The sequence below is a fragment of the Phyllobates terribilis genome, unplaced genomic scaffold (genome assembly GCF_046119375.1).
Source record: "Phyllobates terribilis strain yellow unplaced genomic scaffold, ASM4611937v1 Scaffold_283__1_contigs__length_2490627, whole genome shotgun sequence".
Taxonomy (NCBI): Eukaryota; Metazoa; Chordata; class Amphibia; order Anura; family Dendrobatidae; genus Phyllobates; species Phyllobates terribilis.
Window position 1 is genome coordinate 1655536 of NW_027363043.1, and position 18391 is coordinate 1673926.

Below are 18391 nucleotides of genomic sequence, written 5' to 3' on the forward strand. Positions count from 1 at the left end.
AGCTGCTCACTTACCTCCAGTCCAGGTCTTGGAAGGCTGATTTAAGACAGCTGCGCCTGTCTCAGTCTGTCTGTGTGTGTTGGGCAAGGTGAGCAGACCTTGCATGTGCTGCTTAGACTCTGCAGGAGGCAGAGGAAGGCACTTTGTTTAAACGGCTGAGGCCGTGCTGCATGGACTTGTTATTTTGAGCTTTGTTCTGTTATTCCTTTTTTGTGCCAGGAAAAGGCTGTTACTTTTGTTTCCCCATTGGTGTATGTACACTAAATAAACCAGTAGTGGTAGAAGCACGGGCACAGATCCCAAGTGGCAGTGTGACTGCTACAAGCAGACGTATATGTCCTGGGTGTAGTCAGCAATAAGCCAGCAAGTGTCGCCGGACAAAATGGAGGAACTGCTTAAACATCTGTTACAGGCACAGCAGGCGCAACAAGTGCAGCACCAGCAGCAAATTCAGCAACAGCAGGCGCAGTTCCAGCAGCAGTACCTGCAGAGCAAGCAGCAGCAACGGGAGCAGCAGCAGGAAACAAATAAACTTCTGATGCAGCAGATCCAACATTAGCAAAGACAAATGGAAATCTTGGCAGAGCAGATCCGTGGCAGGACGACCGCCACATCATCAGATCCAGGTGATGACTCACACGTCAGGAAGACGGTAAGAAGAGCATAACTAAAGATGACCCTGGGTGATGACGTTGAGGCGTTCTTGACGATCTTTGAGAGGGTGGCAGAGCGGGACAAATTGCCTCCAGAGCAGTGGATGGAGGTGCTGGCGCCATATTTGATAGGCGATCCGCAGAAGGCCTATTATGACTTGGCCTTTCAGGACGCGAAAGAGTACGCTAAGTTGAAAACTGAGATTTTGGCATGCTTGGGAGTAAATCTTACTGTCAGGGCGCAACGGGTGCACCACTGGGCCTATTGCAGTGACAAACATGCCCGGTCCCAGATGTTCGACCTCCTACACCTGGTCCAAAAGTGGTTGCAACCTGAATCTTCCTCCCCAGCACAGATGGTGGAGAAGGTCATTATACACAGGTTTATACACTCTCTCCCGAAGTCGGTGAAATCCTGGGTTGCCCAGGGAGATCCCCATAATGCCGATGGCTTGGTGGGGTTGGTGGAAAGATACCAGGCGGTTGAGAGTTCGTTGGGAAAACAAGGGGTCATAGCTTCTCAATACTGGGGTTCCCAAAAGGTTCCCAAAAGGAGGCGGACACCCAAAAGAATGGAGCTAGCGCCACACCTGAGGGGCGTCCTACAGTTCAGGAGGGGACTGAGTTGCTGCCCAAGGTCACACCCCATAATATAGTGTGTTGGAGATGTCATACCCCTGGCCATATTGCCGCATGGTGTCCCATAAACTCTGAGCCAATGGACTGCAACATGGGCCGGCGTTGCTCCTATTTTGCTTACCCCGCCTGCAGCGCGGTTCCTCAACATTGCGAGCGCCCTCAGGCATGCTCAGTGTCAGTAAACGGGGTACAAGTCTCTGGACTATTGGACTCAGGAAGTTTGGTGACCCTGATAAGGGCCACAGTCCCTCATCGACTGGTTCCTGGGAAGGTGGTGGTTGTCTGGTGTATCCATGGGGATGCTAAAACTATCCTGTGGCCCAGGTGGATGTAAACACAGACTGAGGCACATCTCATGAAGTGGCGGTCGTTAAGGACCTATTGCATCCCATAATAATTGGACGTGACTTTACATTATTCTGGGAAATGTGGGGGAAAGCGGGGACACCTAGTTGCTCGGTCGACAGTCAGATCGCCCCTAAGGAAATTTACCCGCAGAACATGGTAGATGAGTTTCCCATGTGTGTGTTTGTGGGCGATGAGGATGAGGCAACATCCCCTGAGGCCAATATCCCTGAGCTGGAGGTGTCCGAGGGAAACTTTGGAACTGCCCAACTCTGAAAGAGGCCTTTGAAAATGTTACTGTGTTAAATGGGGTGCCTCAGGAACCGGGGGCTGACACTCGGTTCCCTCATTTTGCTGTGAATGCGGATTTGCTGTACAGAGTAACCAAGCCCAGGGGTGAGGTAATAGAACAGTTGCTGGTGCCAGAGCCCTATAGACTAAGGGTGTTAGACATGGCTCATTCTCATGTGTTGAGTGGTCACCTGGGTGCAGACAAGACTCAGGAACGGATCCTCCAGAGATTCTACTGGTCAGGTTGCTATAGAGAAATAAAGAGTTATTGTCGTTCCTGCCCCACATGCCAGATAACCTCCCCAGTGGCCCACTTCCGCAGTTCCCTAGTGCCCCTACCCATCATCGAGGTTCCATTCGAATGCATAGCAATGGATCTAGTGGGGCCTCTGGTCAAGTCCGCCTGAGGGCATCAGTATATCCTGATGGTATTAGATTATGCTACACGGTATCCGGAGGCCGTACCACTACGAAACTCCTCCGCCAGGTGTATCGCCTGTGAGTTAGTCCTCATGTTTTCAAGAATGGGGTTGCCTAAGGAGATCCTAACAGACCAAGGAACTCCATTTATGTCGAAGGTCATGAGGGAATTGTGCAAGACATTGCAGATAGTACAACTGAGAACCTCCGTGTACCATCCCCAGACGGACGGACTGGTCAAGAGGTTTAACAAAACCTTGAAAGCAATGTTGAGGAAAGCAGTGGAAAAGGATGGCCGAGACTGGGACTGTCTGCTTCCCTATCTGTTGTTCGCCATCAGGGAAGTTCCCCAAGCTTCTACAGGTTTCTCCCCGTTTGAACTACGACACCCTCGAGGACTCCTGGATGTGGCGAAAGAGTCCAGGGGAGCTGAAACCACGCCCTATAGGAGCGTGGTGGAGCACGTTGCCCAGATGCAAGAGAGGATTGCCCACGTGATGCCCATCGTGAGGGAGCACCTCCTCAAGGCATAAGAGACACAGTCCAGGGTGTACAATAGGTCAGCCAGGGTGAGATCGTTCAACCCAGGAGATCGAGTGCTTGTGCTAGTGCCGACAGTGGAGAGCAAGTTCATGGCCAAGTGGCAGGGCCCCTATGAGGTGGTAGAGAAAGTGGGGGAAGTGAACTATAAAATCCACCAACCGGGGAAGAGGAAGCCCTACCAAATTTACCATGTTAACTTGATTAAGCCATGGCAAGATAGAGAGCCCATGGAAGCTCCCTGTTTAGTGGCTGAGGCCGATGTGAAAGAGGTCAAGGTGGCAGAGTCACTGTCACGTGCCCAAAAGTAACAGTGCAAAGAGTTGCTACAGCGAAATAAAGACCTGTTTTCGGAGTTGCCAGGACTCACTCAGGTCATAGAGCATGAGGTTCTCACAGAGCCTCATGTTCGCGTCAATCTAAAACCATACCAGATCCCCGAGGCCCGCAGAGAGGTGATCTCAAAAGAAGTGAGGCGGATGCTAAACCTGGGAGTCATTGAAGAGTCCAAAAGTGGATGATCCAGTCCTATAGTCTTAGTGACGAAAGCAGATGGGGAATGGTGGTTTTGCAATGACTATAGGAAGCTGAACAAGATCTCGAAGTTCGACAAATACCCAATGCTTATCGAAAGGCTAGGACTTGCTAGCTACATCACCACTCTGGACCTCACCAAAGGATATTGGCAAATTACCCTGTCCAAAGAGGCCAAGGAGAAGAGAGCCTTCTCGATGCCAGACGGATGTTATCAATACGTCAGGATGCCGTTTGGGTTGCAGGGAGCTCCGGCCACCTTCCAGGGAGCCATGGACCGGATCTTAGCACCCCACAAAAAGTATGCAGCGGCCTACCTAGATGACATCGTCATATTCACCCAGGACTGGGAAAGTCATCTGGACAAAGTTCAAGCCATACTTGATGCCCTAAGGAAGGCGGGCTTTACTATCAACCCAAAGAAATGTGCCATGGAGATGGAGGAAGCCAAGTACCTAGGGTATGTGGTTGGTAGAGTGGAAATAAAATCACAAATAAATAAGGTCGAGGCGATCTTGAACTGGCCACAGCCCCTCTCGAAGAAGTAGGTCAGGGCGTTTCTAGGCATTGTGGGCTACTATCGAAGATTTGTCCCTAACTTTGCCCTGATAGCAGCCCCGCTGACGGATCTTCTGAAAGGGACGAAGTCGGCTATGGCCAAGTGGTCCCCGGAAGCAGAAGCGGCCTTCCAGGAATTGAAACTGGTCCTCTGTAAACAGCCAGTCTTGGTGGCGCCCAACTTCTCCAAGGAGTTTGTGGTCCAGACGGATGCATCGGATGTTGGGCTGGGAGCAGTCTTGTCCCAGGAGATTAACGGAGAAGAACACCCTGTAATATACCTCAGTCAGAAGCTCTCCACTTGTGAGAAGAACTACTCCATTGTAGAAAAAGAATGTTTGGCCATTAAGTGGGCGTTAGACAGTCTGAGGTATAACCTGTTAGGTAGAAGGTTCAGGTTAGTGTCAGACCATGCCCCACTGAGGTGGATGCGTGAAAAGAAGGGGAACAATGCCAGAGTGACTAGGTGGTTCCTGGCTCTACAAGATTTTTGTTTCCGGGTAGAACATAGGCCTGGGAAACAACATGGGTATGCTGATGCCTTGTCAAGGGTTTATTGTATGGTGACAGAAGGTGCCAAGCCCCCCGGCTTTGGGCAGAGGGGGGGGGTATATAAGGTGGCTGCTGGACAGGTCGTGGACGGGAGGTATGTGTCCCTGAAGTGCCAAGCTTCGGCGATGTAGGACCCGGAGAAGCAGGCTCCAGCACACATAGTGCTGAGAGGAGTTTAATGGGCCCAGATTACAGAGCCGGGTTTTACGAGCAGCTGAAAGAGCTGAGGGGGGAACAGCTGCTCACTTACAGTACCTCCAGTCCAGGTCTTGGAAGGCTGATTTAAGACAGCTGCGCCTGTCTCACAGTCTGTCTGTGTTGGATAAGGTGAGCAGACCTTGCATGTGCTGCTTAGACTCTGCAGGAGGCAGAGGAAGGCACTTTGTTTAAACGACTGAGGCCGTGCTGCATGGACTTGTTATTTTGAGCTTTGTTCTGTTATTCCTTTTTTGTGCCAGGAAAAGGCTGTTACTTTTGTTTCCTCACTGGTGTATGGGCACTAAATAAACCACCAGTTTGTTTGAACCCGCGGACTGCATCACTGTAGCGCCGGCGTCCCTGCCCTCTGCTAGGCAGGGACGCTGTTCCCCTCACCTCTCTGCTCCGTGCCCGGCGTCCTCCTCCCGCTCTGCTGGCAGCGCGCGCTCCTTCCCGGCCACTGTGCTTAGGGCGCGCGCGCTCTCCCTCCCTCTTAAAGGGGCCGCGCGCGCCGTCCTAAGGAGTCCCCGGCCAATGGCCGGAGGACTTCACCATATATAAGGCACCTCCTCCAAAATGGAGGTGCCCGAGCAATGTTGTTGCACTGTTCACTACTCTGCTTCAGCCCTCAGGTCCCGTTGCCAGTTACCTGCCAGATACCTGCCAGATTCCTGCCAGCTTGCTGTCTTATTCCTGCCTGATATTCTGCTACCTGCCTGCTAGCCTGAGGTCCGACGGTCTGCCTTACAACTCCTGTCAGTCTGTCTAAGGACCAGCTTGCCCGCTCACCTGGGAGCGCACATCAGCTACCTGCCTGCTTGCCTGAGGTCCGATGGTCTGCCTTCCAACTCCTGTCAGTCTGTCTATGGACCAGCTTGCCCGCTCACCTGGGAGCGCACATCTGCTACCTGCCTGCTAGCCTACCTGGAGGCTCCGCCGTCACATGCTGTGACCACCTGCCTGTCCAGTGACTCCTGCCCGCTCACCTGGGAGCGCTCATCTGCCGCCTGTCTGTTGGTCTTCCTGGAGGCTCCGCCGTCACATGCCGTGGCCACCCGTTTATCCAGAGACTCTCGCCTGCTCACCTGGGAGCTCACGTCTACCATCAGCCGCCACAGGTCGTACCAACCCTTTACCCAGAGACTGCCCCGGTCACTTGCCGTGACCATCTGCCCGTTCATCCAGAGACTGCCCCGGTCACTTGCCGTGACCATCTGCCCGTTCATCCAGAGACTGCCCCGGTCACTTGCCGTGACCATCTGCCCGTTCATCCAGAGACTGCCCTGGTCACTTGCCGTGACTTCCTGCCCGTTCTTCTAGAGACTGTCCCGGTCACCTGCTGTGACTGCCTGCTTGGTCGCCACCCGCTCCCTTACAAGGACCGCCCCCTTGTATAGTAGCTCAGAGGTTCCGCCTCCCAGACCCGTTACAGTTTGCTCGGGCCATGGAACCCGGTGGCACCCAAGCTCCCTCGCTCTCGGACCTGTGTCATGAACTGTCCCGTCAGAGGTCCCAACAGGAGTCCATCCTGGGTCACCTGCGGAATGTCAATTCTCGCCTGGACACTCTGACTGCTCCACCAGCAACCTCCGCCAGTGCCATGACTCGCAATCCGGCAGCTCCGCTGCCCACTAATACCATGGTATCCTACCCCGGACCCCGGCTTTCTGCACCTCCTCGCTTCGGAGGCGACTCCGCCCAGGCTCGGGGCTTCATAAATCAGTGCACCCTGCACTTTGAACTATTGTCCCACCAGTTTAACTCCGACCGGGCCAAAATTGCCTTCATCATGTCCCATCTCACCGGGGAGGCCCTGGCCTGGCTAAATCCTCTATGGGAGAGAGGAGACCCCCTGGTGTCCGACTTGCCTGCCTTTCTCACGGCTTTCCGGAAAGTCTTCGACGAACCCGGACGGAAGACCTCATCCGCATCATCACTGCTACGCCTCCGTCAGGGAAGTCTCACCATGGGCCAATATGCCATACGGTTCCGTACCCTTGCCTCGGAGCTGGCCTGGGATAACGACGCTCTGGTATCCGTCTTCTGGGAGGGTCTGTCCGGCCGTATTAAAGATGAACTTGCCGGTCGGGACATTCCTACCACTCTCGATGACCTAATAACTCGTGCCACCCGGATTGACCTACGGTTCCAGGAGCGTGCCAAAGAGGTCACCCGTGAGAGGAGGTTTCCACGTCTAGCTCCTACTTTTCAGAAACCCGTCACTCCCTCCGTCTCTCCCCAGGTACACTCTCCTGAGCCTATGCAGGTCGACCAGACTAAGATGGTCAAAACCCGTCAGGACTTACGCCGTGCCGAGGGGAGCTGCTTCTACTGTGGCAGTAAGGAGCACCGGATCCGTGCCTGCCCGGAGAGGTCGGGAAACGCCTGTGTCTAGGTTCGCTCAGAGAGGTGGACCTAGACAAGAATAAATCCTCTCCATCTCTGCTGCTGTCAGTCTCAATCGTCTGCGGGGAGAACCGTTATTTCGAACTAGCCCAACTTGACTCTGGAGCAGCCGGGAATCTTATTTCACAGTCCCTGGTAGAGAAATACCGCATCCCCACCAAACCTCTGGCTGTACCCTTGTCTGTTGCTGCCGTGGATGGGGGTCTCTTACCACGCCCCATCCAACTCATCACCGAATCCATTACTCTGCAGGTGGGAATGCTGCATTCTGAGAGTATCTCCTTTCATGTTCTGCCTGCACTCTCTCACGCCCTCTTGCTAGGTCTACCTTGGCTCCAGAGACATGCACCTGTGCTTGACTGGCAGACCGGAGAGGTCCTTCGCTGGGGACAGGACTGCCATAAGACCTGTCTGGTTCCCGTCCATCCCGTCCGTCCTTCTCCTACCCCAGCTAATCTACCTGGACTTCCGATTCCTTATTGGTCTTATGCTGATGTCTTTAATAAAAAGGAGGCAGAGACACTACCCCCTCATAGACCATATGACTGCCCTATCGACCTGTTACCCGGTACTACTCCTCCCCGTGGGCGTATTTATCCATTATCCGCTGCTGAGACCCGGTCGATGTCCGAATATATTGAGGAGAATCTGGCCAGGGGATTCATCCGGAAATCTACCTCCCCGGCGGGAGCAGGCTTCTTTTTCGTCAAAAAGAAGGACAGCTCTCTCCGTCCCTGTATAGACTATAGAGGCCTTAACCAGATCACGGTGAAGAATAAGTACCCCCTTCCGCTCATTCCGGAGTTATTTGATCGTCTGAGGGGGGCTAGAATCTTCACCAAACTGGACCTCTGTGGGGCGTACAACCTGGTTCGTATCCGTCAGGGGGATGAATGGAAGAAAGCATTCAACACCCGGGACGGCCACTATGAATATCTGGTAATGCCCTTTGGTCTCTGTAATGCTCCTGCCGTCTTTCAAGAGTTGGTCAATGACATCTTCCGGGACCTTCTCTACTCCTGCGTAGTGGTGTACCTGGACGACATCTTGGTCTTCTCTCCGGATCTCCAGACTCACCGGAGGGACGTTCGTCAGGTCCTGCTCAGGCTCAGGCAGAATCACCTCTTCGCTAAATACGAGAAGTGCCTCTTTGAGCAGACCTCGCTTCCGTTTTTGGGCTACATTATTTCTCAGACCGGCCTACGAATGGATCCAGAGAAACTGTCTGCCATCGAGAAATGGCCTCGACCGGAGGGGTTGAAGGCCATTCAGCGGTTCCTGGGCTTCGCCGACTACTACCGCCTCTTCATACCACACTTCTCTTCCCGGACTGCCCCAATTTCCGCGCTCACCCGTAAGGGTACTAATCCCAAAGAGTGGCCGCCCGAAGCAGAGGAGGCCTTTCTTTCCTTAAAACAGGCCTTCTCTTCCGCCCCGGTGCTGCATCGCCCGGACGGCAACAAGTAGTTCTTCCTGGAAGTTGACGCCTCCTCCTCTGGAGCCGGAGCGGTACTTACTCAAAAATCATCTTCCGGGAGGATGGTAACTTGCGGCTTCTTCTCTAAACTCTTCTCCTCCTCAGAGCGCAATTATTCCATAGTAGACCGAGAGTTATTGGCCATCAAACTGGCATTGGAGGAGTGGCGTTACCTGCTCGAGGGGGCTCTTCACCCGGTAATAATTTACACTGACCACAAGAACTTGGCTTACCTCCAGCATGCCCAGAGACTTAACTCGCGCCAAGCCCGGTGGTCCTTGTTTTTTGCTCGCTTTGATTTTGTTCTTCATTTTCGCCCGGCTGACAAAAACGTCAAGGCGGACGCCTTGTCTCGATCCTTTCTGGTGTCTGATCTCGAGGAAGATCCGAAACACATCATCGATCCCGCCAGAGTAATGCAGGTGGCTCCCGTGAGTCTAAATCGTCTCCCTGCCGGAAAGACGTTCGTATCAGTACCTGATCGGGAGAAGATCCTTCACTGGGGTCACTCGTCTAAACTGGCTGGCCATGCCGGTCAGAAAAAGACCCTCCAGCTTATTACCCGGCACTACTGGTGGCCTACCCTGCACAAGGATGTAATAGACTTTGTTTCTGCCTGTGTGTCCTGCGCCCGCAACAAGGTTCCGAGACATCTGCCAGCCGGTCGCCTCCTTCCGCTTTCTGTACCTGCTGCCCCCTGGCAGCATATAGCAATGGACTTTATAACTGACCTCCCAGTCTATGCCGGTTGTACGGTCATTTGGGTGGTCGCTGACCGCTTCTCCAAGATGGCTCATTTCGTTCCCCTGCCAGGCCTCCCGTCTGCACCTGAGCTAGCTAAAGACTTTATTCGTCACATCTTTCGTCTTCATGGCCTGCCCCGCCACATCGTGTCGGATCGTGGGGTACAGTTCACCTCACGCTTCTGGAGAGCCACTTGTAAACTGCTAGACGTCACCCTGGACTTCTCTTCCGCTTACCACCCACAGTCCAATGGTCAAGTGGAGCGGATCAATCAGAACCTGACCAGTTACCTCCGGCACTTCGTTAATGCCCATCATTCAGACTGGGTGGATCTCCTACCATGGGCCGAGTTCTCTTATAACAATCACGAGAGCGAATCCTCCTCCAAATCCCCGTTTTTTGTAGTCTTCGGTCAGCATCCTCGGATTCCTTTTCCTGTCTCCACCTCTGTGGACAACCCGGCTGCGGAATCTCTCGTTAGCAAATTTTCCTCCATTTGGGAGAGTACCCTATCCGCACTCCTTCAGTCGTCCGAACGGATGAAAAGACACGCTGACAAAAAACGCCTGGATCCTCCACAATTTCGTCCTGGAGATAAAGTCTGGCTCTCATCTAAATATGTCCGACTCAAGATACCTTCTTACAAGTTAGGGCCTCGGTTCATCGGTCCTCTGGAGGTCATCAGTCAGATCAACCCGGTGGCCTATAAATTGAAACTCCCGGCCAACTTACGGATCCCTAACTCCTTCCATGTATCTCTCCTCAAACCTGTGGTACTTAACTCTTTTTCCAAGTCTACAGGTACGCCTCCTGCTCCGGTTTCTGCTGAGGACGAGTTTGAGGTAGAGAACATTCTTGCCACCAAAAGGGTAAGAGGAAAGACCTTTTTTCTAGTAGATTGGAAGGGGTTTGGTCCTGAGGAGAGAACGTGGGAGCCCCGGGAGAACATCCATGCCCCTCTTATCCTTGCTAAATTTCTGTCTGGCCTAAAAAAGGGGGGGCCTAAAGGGGGGGGTACTGTAGCGCCGGCGTCCCTGCCCTCTGCTAGGCAGGGACGCTGTTCCCCTCACTTCTCTGCTCCGTGCCCGGCGTCCTCCTCCCGCTCTTCTGGCAGCGCGCGCTCCTTCCCGGCCACTGTGCTTACGGCGCGCGCGGCCCCTTTAAGAGGGAGGGAGAGCGCGCGCGCGCCGTCCTAAGGAGTCCCCGGCCAATGGCCGGAGGACTTCACCATATATAAGGCACCTCCTCCAAAATGGAGGTGCCCGAGCAATGTTGTTGCACTGTTCACTACTCTGCTTCAGCCCTCAGGTCCCGTTGCCAGTTACCTGCCAGATACCTGCCAGATTCCTGCCAGCTTGCTGTCTTATTCCTGCCTGATATTCTGCTACCTGCCTGCTAGCCTGAGGTCCGACGGTCTGCCTTACAACTCCTGTCAGTCTGTCTAAGGACCAGCTTGCCCGCTCACCTGGGAGCGCACATCAGCTACCTGCCTGCTTGCCTGAGGTCCGATGGTCTGCCTTCCAACTCCTGTCAGTCTGTCTATGGACCAGCTTGCCCGCTCACCTGGGAGCGCACATCTGCTACCTGCCTGCTAGCCTACCTGGAGGCTCCGCCGTCACATGCTGTGACCACCTGCCTGTCCAGTGACTCCTGCCCGCTCACCTGGGAGCGCTCATCTGCCGCCTGTCTGTTGGTCTTCCTGGAGGCTCCGCCGTCACATGCCGTGACCACCCGTTTATCCAGAGACTCTCGCCTACTCACCTGGGAGCTCACGTCTACCATCAGCCGCCACAGGTCGTACCAACCCTTTACCCTGAGACTGCCCCGGTCACTTGCCGTGACCATCTGCCCGTTCATCCAGAGACTGCCCCGGTCACTTGCCGTGACCATCTGCCCGTTCATCCAGAGACTGCCCCGGTCACTTGCCGTGACCATCTGCCCGTTCATCCAGAGACTGCCCCGGTCACTTGCCGTGACCATCTGCCCGTTCATCCAGAGACTGCCCCGGTCACTTGCCGTGACCATCTGCCCGTTCATCCAGAGACTGCCCTGGTCACTTGCCGTGACTTCCTGCCCGTTCTTCCAGAGACTGTCCCGGTCACCTGCTGTGACTGCCTGCCTGGTCGCCACCCGCTCCCTTACAAGGACCGCCCCCTTGTATAGTAGCTCAGAGGTTCCGCCTCCCAGACCCGTTACAATCACTATGTGAACCTGTGCCTACCTACAACGCGGCTCAGTGAGTACAAATCCCTACGCTGTATACAGCTTGTATGTGCCATGTATGTATCCTGTATACAGCCTGTATGTGCCGTGTTTGTATCCTGTATGCAACGTATATGCGGCTTGTATGCAGCTTGTATGTGCCTTTTATGTATCCTGCATGCAACATGGATGTATCCTTTATACAGCTGCTTGTATGTGTCTTATATGTGCGGTTTTTATGCAGGTTGTATGTATCCTGTATACAGTTTGTAGGTGCCTTGTATGCAACTTTTATGTATCCTGTATACATCTTATATGTGGCTTGAATGCATCTTGTATGTACCATTGTATGCTGCTTGTATGCATCCTGTATGCTGCTTGTGTGCAGATTGTATGTGCCTTGTGTGCAGCTTGTATGCATCCTGTATGCTGCTTGTGTGCAGATTGTATGTGCCTTGTGTGCATCTTGTATGCTGCTTGTATGCAGCTTGTGTACATCTTGTATGCGGCTTTGTTTGCTGCTTGTATGCAGCTTATATTCAACTTGTATGCGGCTTTTATGCATCTTGGATACAGATTGTGTGCAGCTTGAATGCATCTTGTATACAGCTTGTATGCTGCTTTTATGGAGTTTGTATGTGGCTTGTATGCAGCTTGTATGTTTTCGATGTGCAGCTTGTGTGCTGCTTGTATGCATCTTCAACATTATACTCATAAGGTAACAATGTCATGTTTTTTAAACTCCAAAACAACACATAATTAACATGAAGAGTGGGCCTAAAAAAGAAAGCCCAGATGACCAGAGTTCTTTTTAAACCAAAAAATATCTTTATTAAACACATCTAACAAATTTAAAATAACACAGTGCTACACAGAGGAGACACAGATCATTTCATAACTCCTTTTGTCCTTATAAGGTGCTAATAGGGTACTGTGAAGAAACAGCAGCAGAGGGACACTGCAGAATCCCACCGCTGCCACCACTTGTGATGAATGGCACTAAATGACCGCGAAAGAATCCCACCGCTGCCACCAATGTGAAGAAATGGCACCAGAGGGACCCCGCAGAATCCCACCACTGCCACCACTTGTGATAGATCCACACCTCGTCACCCACCTGACGTCACAATTACGTCCGACAGATCACGTGATAAGGATCTGCCCCTTGCACCAACATTACGTTCTGAACCCCCTCGAGGATGCGTAAGTTCAGATTGGTACAGTTCTACACAGACACCCCCTGTCCACACGGGTACAAGAAGGCACCGGGAGTGAGAAGAGGTGGCCCACTCAGTCACTGACATGGCATCACACTCGCTCACACCCCTGACAGGCCCATTCACTAGCCCCAGTGAAGCAGAACCTTGTTGGCCTGGTAGAGCTGCCACCAGTTTCTATTAGATATAAATCCCCGGTCCGTTAACGGGAATTATATGGGGCCAGAAACCTGCCCCGGTAGCATGAGGATTAAGCCAAACAACGGACATATGAGTTCATGGATCAAGATAACAGAGCAGCCCAAGGTTAAATCATATATTTAATCTCCGTAAGGGCACACTAGACATTACACTATATACATAAGGGTTACATTAAACATAATGGTCAGAGAAACAAACACAATAGTAGGAGTACAAAAGATATAAAGCAGTTATTAAGAATCAGTCACCAGTCAATTGGAAGAGCTGGCTTGTGAGGGAGGGGCTGCCACATGGGAGGCTTGTGGTCCCATTGTTGCAGGACTTCTCCCACACACGATGTGTCATCACGACCTCCCAGGGAAAAAGACAATGGATCTAGGGCTGCTGGAGCTCTTAACCCCTCTTGGTCACTCCCCCTTCTGCCCCCTGGCTGGACCTGAATCTCCACCCCTGGCCTCTCTCAGCTAAAAACTCTAAAACTAAAACAGCTATACTTCCTTAATGGACGGACCTAGGGAGCCGGTTCTGGTGTCATCGGATCCGGCCGGGCTCCTGCTATGCGTGGAAACCAAGCACCGGGGCCCTAGGGGCTCTCGCAAGGCTGTGTCGTGTATCTCCCTTTCCCTACGCGCTGGACTGTGCTGAAAGGAAGGGTGAGATTCATCCAATTTGTGTGTTTCCAAAAATCTATTTGGTGTATCACTGGGATGTATTGTATTCCCATAACTCGGTGTTGAATTATAATGGTCAGACATAAAAGACCGCATGGCTGGGGTCCACAGGAGGTCTTTCTATGGCAGCTTCTGGGCTGAGAGCTGCTGTGAGACATTTGTCACTCCCTGCCTCTCGGCCCCCTCCCTTGCAGAAGTGTTGGATTACACTGTACATTAGAAGAGCTCTATAAGCCCACCAACAGGGCACAATGATTGACAAGGGATCATCTTGAATATTTTTTACAGTTACAAATCAAGTAAAAAAGTTTTTATCAAACCACAATTAAATATCCCCAATACCTTTATAAAGTGACATGTGCTTTGTGCAAAACTGGATCAAAATGATTTAATTAGTCCTAATAGTAATACACCTAAAAGGGCTAAATGGGGAATGTATATGGTCCTACATACCAATAGATATGCCTGAATCCTAAATAGGATGACCCTAGAGATAAATGTAAGTTAAAATTGCGCACCTCACAGTGCACTGACTTAATATATTCATGTATAAGATATCATCCTAATAGGTAGTTACATATACTTATAGTGAAGGGTGAATATGAGCTGTGTGTCCTCGCGCCCCTACGTGCGTTTCACCCACATAAACCCTGCTGTTCTGGAAAGTCATTTTATATTAGACAGTGTATGACTTTCTCGAACGGGTTCACCTTGTCGCAGTGGGAAATCTTTTATACTATTTTTGATCAAAAACAGTGTTACAAAGAACCCTATTTTATTTAAATGCACTTGCTTTTTATTTATTTACAGCAGGGTTTATGTTAATTTTGAATCTTGTAGGTTTTTCTCATTGTGTTTGCAGTGTGGTGTTAATACCTCCCCTGGCTCCAGAGGTAAGGCTAAGTACTGCATAGTCTTTGCAGATACTGGGCTGTGTGTGCAAATCCAACAGTCCTTCGGCTTTTCTCCTTCCGTTTCTTTTAAAAGAAAAGCATGATGTTGAATAAATTTGTTGTCCTAGTCCATACAACCCAAAAATTATGGAATCACCGGGCTCGGAGGATGTTCATTCAGTTGTTTAATGTTGTTGAAAAAAAGCAGATCACAGACATGGCACAAAACTAAAGTCATTTCAAATGGCAACTTTAGGGCTTTAAGAAACACTAAAAGAAATCAAGATAAAAAATATGGTACTCAGTAAGGATAATTTTTTTCAGACCAAGCAGAGGTAAAAAATTATGGAATCACTCAATTCTGAGGAAAAAAATATGGAATCACCCTGTAAATTTTCATTTCCAAAACTAACACCTGCATCAAATTAGATCTGCTCATTAGTCTGCATCTAAAAAGGAGTGATCACACCTTGGAGAGCTGTTGCACCAAGTGGACTGACATGAATCATGGCTCCAACACGAGAGATGTCAATTGAAACAAAGGAGAGGATTATCAAACTCTTAACAGAAGGTAAATCATCACGCAATTTTGCAAAATATGTTGGTTGTTCACAGTCAGATGTGTCTAAAATCTGGACCAAATACAAACAACATGGGAAGTGTAACATCCCTGGCGGCGTGCTTGCATAGTGAACCACCTCCCACTATGCAAGACCGCAATCTTACCATTCAGTCCAGCCTGCAAATCTTGCTCCAGTTCATGCTGTGTGCATGTCTCTTGACTGACTGCTTAGGGCGGCGGCCCGGTTACTTCCTGATTCTTATAGCTGCTGTGGGCGCACCCCTAATGTGTCTCCAGCCTATTGCTGTGAGTCACTGGATATTTAAACCCCCTCCACCCAGTAGGAGGTGCCTGAGCAACACTAACATTCAGTGTGCTCCTTGACTCTGAAGTTGCCAGGTCCAGTTCTGCTTCTTGTCAGTTCCCGCCATCTCTGGGGGCTGGTTGCATACTCAGACCTGTTATCTGTCATAGGAAGTACCTTGTGTGTATCTGGTTCTGCTTGTCCCTTTTCCCTTCCTCCGCATCTTGCTGTATTTTCCAGTCTGTTCCATGTGAACAGAGCCCTGTCCTCTCTGCCTTGTCCACCGCACCTGCGGTTTCGCTCTGCTCTGTCTTGCCCACCGCTCCGGCGGTTTCTCTCTGCTCTGACTTGCCCACCGCTCCGGCAGTTTCCCTCTGCTCTGCCTTACCCACCGCTCCGGCGGTTTCTCTCTGCTCTGACTTGCCCACCGCTCCTGCGGCTTCCCTCTGCTCTGCCTTACCCACCACTCTGGCGGCTTCTCTCTGCTCTGACTTCCCCACCGCTCCGGCGGATTCTCTCTGCTCTGCCTTGCCCACCGCACCAGCGGTTTCTCTTTGCTCTTACTTACCCACCGCTCCGGTGGTTTCTCTCTGCTCTGACTTGCCCACCGCTCCGGCGTTTTCCCTCTGCTCTGCCTTACCCACCGTTCCTGCGGTTTCTCTCTGCTCTGACTTGCCCACCGCTCCGGCGGCTTCTCTCTGCTCTGCCTTGCTCACCGCTCCGGCGGCTTCTCTCTGCTCTGCCTTGCTCACCGCACCAGCAGTTCCTCTCTGCTCTGCCTTGTCCTCCGCTCTGGCGGTTTCGCTTTACTCTGCTTTCTACCGCATCTGCGGCTCTGTAGATGTCTCCCAGTCTGTATTGGACCCTATCCAGCCTGCGCTCCAACCTGCCAGTGCCCACCTGTCTGCATACCAGCCGTGCTTGCCAGTGCCCACCTGTCTGCATACCAGACGTGCTTGCCCGTACCCACCTGTCTGCATACCAGCCGTACTTGCCAATACCCACCTGTCTGCATACCAGCCGTGCTTGCCAGTGCCCACCTGTCTGCATACCAGCCGTACTTGCCAGTACCCACCTGTCTGCATACCAGCCGTACTTGCCAATACCCACCTGCCTGTATGCCAATCTAACCTGCCTGTTCCTGCATTCCCCGGTGTGGGTCAACAACTGTGACCGGGGTCTGACCTGGAGTCGCACCTGGTCCCTCTGCTCGGTTCCTCCTTGGTCCACGGAGTCGACTAGCCGCCATGCGAGCTTGGTTGGATCGGGTTGATACTTAGTTACGCCCCTCTAGGCACTCCTCGGTTCATAGTACAGTGGGATCACTAATCACGCTCACGCTAGTCAGTCCGGGCGCGAGCGTAACAGGAAGGTTGTTAAAGGCAAACATATTGGTAGACCAATGAAGACCTCAAAGCGTCAAGACCGGAAACTTAAAGCAATATGTCTCCAAAACAGGAAATGCACAACAAAACAAATGAGGAATGAATGGGAGGAAGCTGGAGTCAATGCCTGTGACCGAGCTGTAAGAAACCGCCTAAAGGAAATGGGATTTACATACAGAAAAGCTAAACATAAGCCATCATTAACACCTAAACAGAAAAAAAACAAGGTTACAATGGGCTAAGGAAATCAATCATGGACTGTGGATGTCTGGATGAAAGTCATATTCAGTGATGAATCGCGAATCTGCACTGGGCAAGGTGATGATGCTGGAACTTTTGTTTGGTGCCGTTCCAATGAGATTTATAAAGATGACTGCATGAAGAGAACATGCAAATTTCCACAGTCATTGATGATATGGGGCTGCATGTCAGGTAAAGGCACTGGGGAGATGGCTGTCATTAAATCTTCATCTTCTATCAGGTTAGCTAAAGCTGAAAATGAATTAAGGCTTGCAAGAGATGTCAAAAGCAATAAAAAAGGATTTTGGGGGTATGTCAAAAGTAAAAGAAAAGTCAAAGATGCTATAGGATTTTTACAGGATGAAAATGGAGAAATGGTAAGAGAGGATGTTGAGAAGGCCGAACTTTTTAATTCCTATTTTGCATCTGTTTTCTCTCAGAAAGAAAATGTAACATCAACTGATTTTCACTGTCCTTTTAAAGGAATAGAAGAATCCAAGTTATCTGTAAACAGAAAGATTGTGAGGGAATATTTAGCTAACATAAATGAGTTCAAGTCTCCAGGTCCAGATGAATTACACCCCAGAGTACTGAAGGAGATCGTAGAAGAAATTTTAGAACCACTCTCCATAATCTTTGAAAATTCTTGGAGAACAGGAGAAGTCCCAGAAGACTGGAGAAGAGCAAATGTTGTTCCTATCTTCAAAAAGGGGAAGAAGGTGGACCCAGGGAACTATAGGCCGGTGAGTCTGACTTCTATACCAGGAAAGATCTTTGAACAAATTATTAAACATCATGTATGTAAGTACCTGGATAAGAATGAAGTGATTAACCAGAGTCAGCATGGGTTTGTAACTAACAAGTCATGTCAGACTAACTTAATTTCCTTCTATGACAGAATCACTGACTGGGTGGATCAGGGAAATGCTGTAGATATAGTATATCTTGACTTCAGCAAAGCATTTGACAAAGTATCTCACACCATCCTTATTGAAAAAATGACCAAGTATGCAATGGACCAGGCAACTGTTAGGTGGATTCATAACTGGCTTAGTGATCGGACTCAAACGGTGGTTGTAAATGGCTTCACATCCAGCTGGATGAATGTCTCAAGTGGGATACCACAGGGCTCTGTCCTAGGACCTGTATTGTTCAACATCTTCATCAATGATTTAGATGAAGGAATTGAGGGTAAACTGATTAAATTTGCTGATGACACAAAGCTAGGAGGGATAGCTAATACTAGAGAAGAGAGAGAGAGGATTCAAAAAGACCTAAATAAACTGGAGCAGTGGGCAGCAACCAACAGAATGGTTTTTAACAGGGAAAAATGCAAAGTACTACATCTGGGCAATAAAA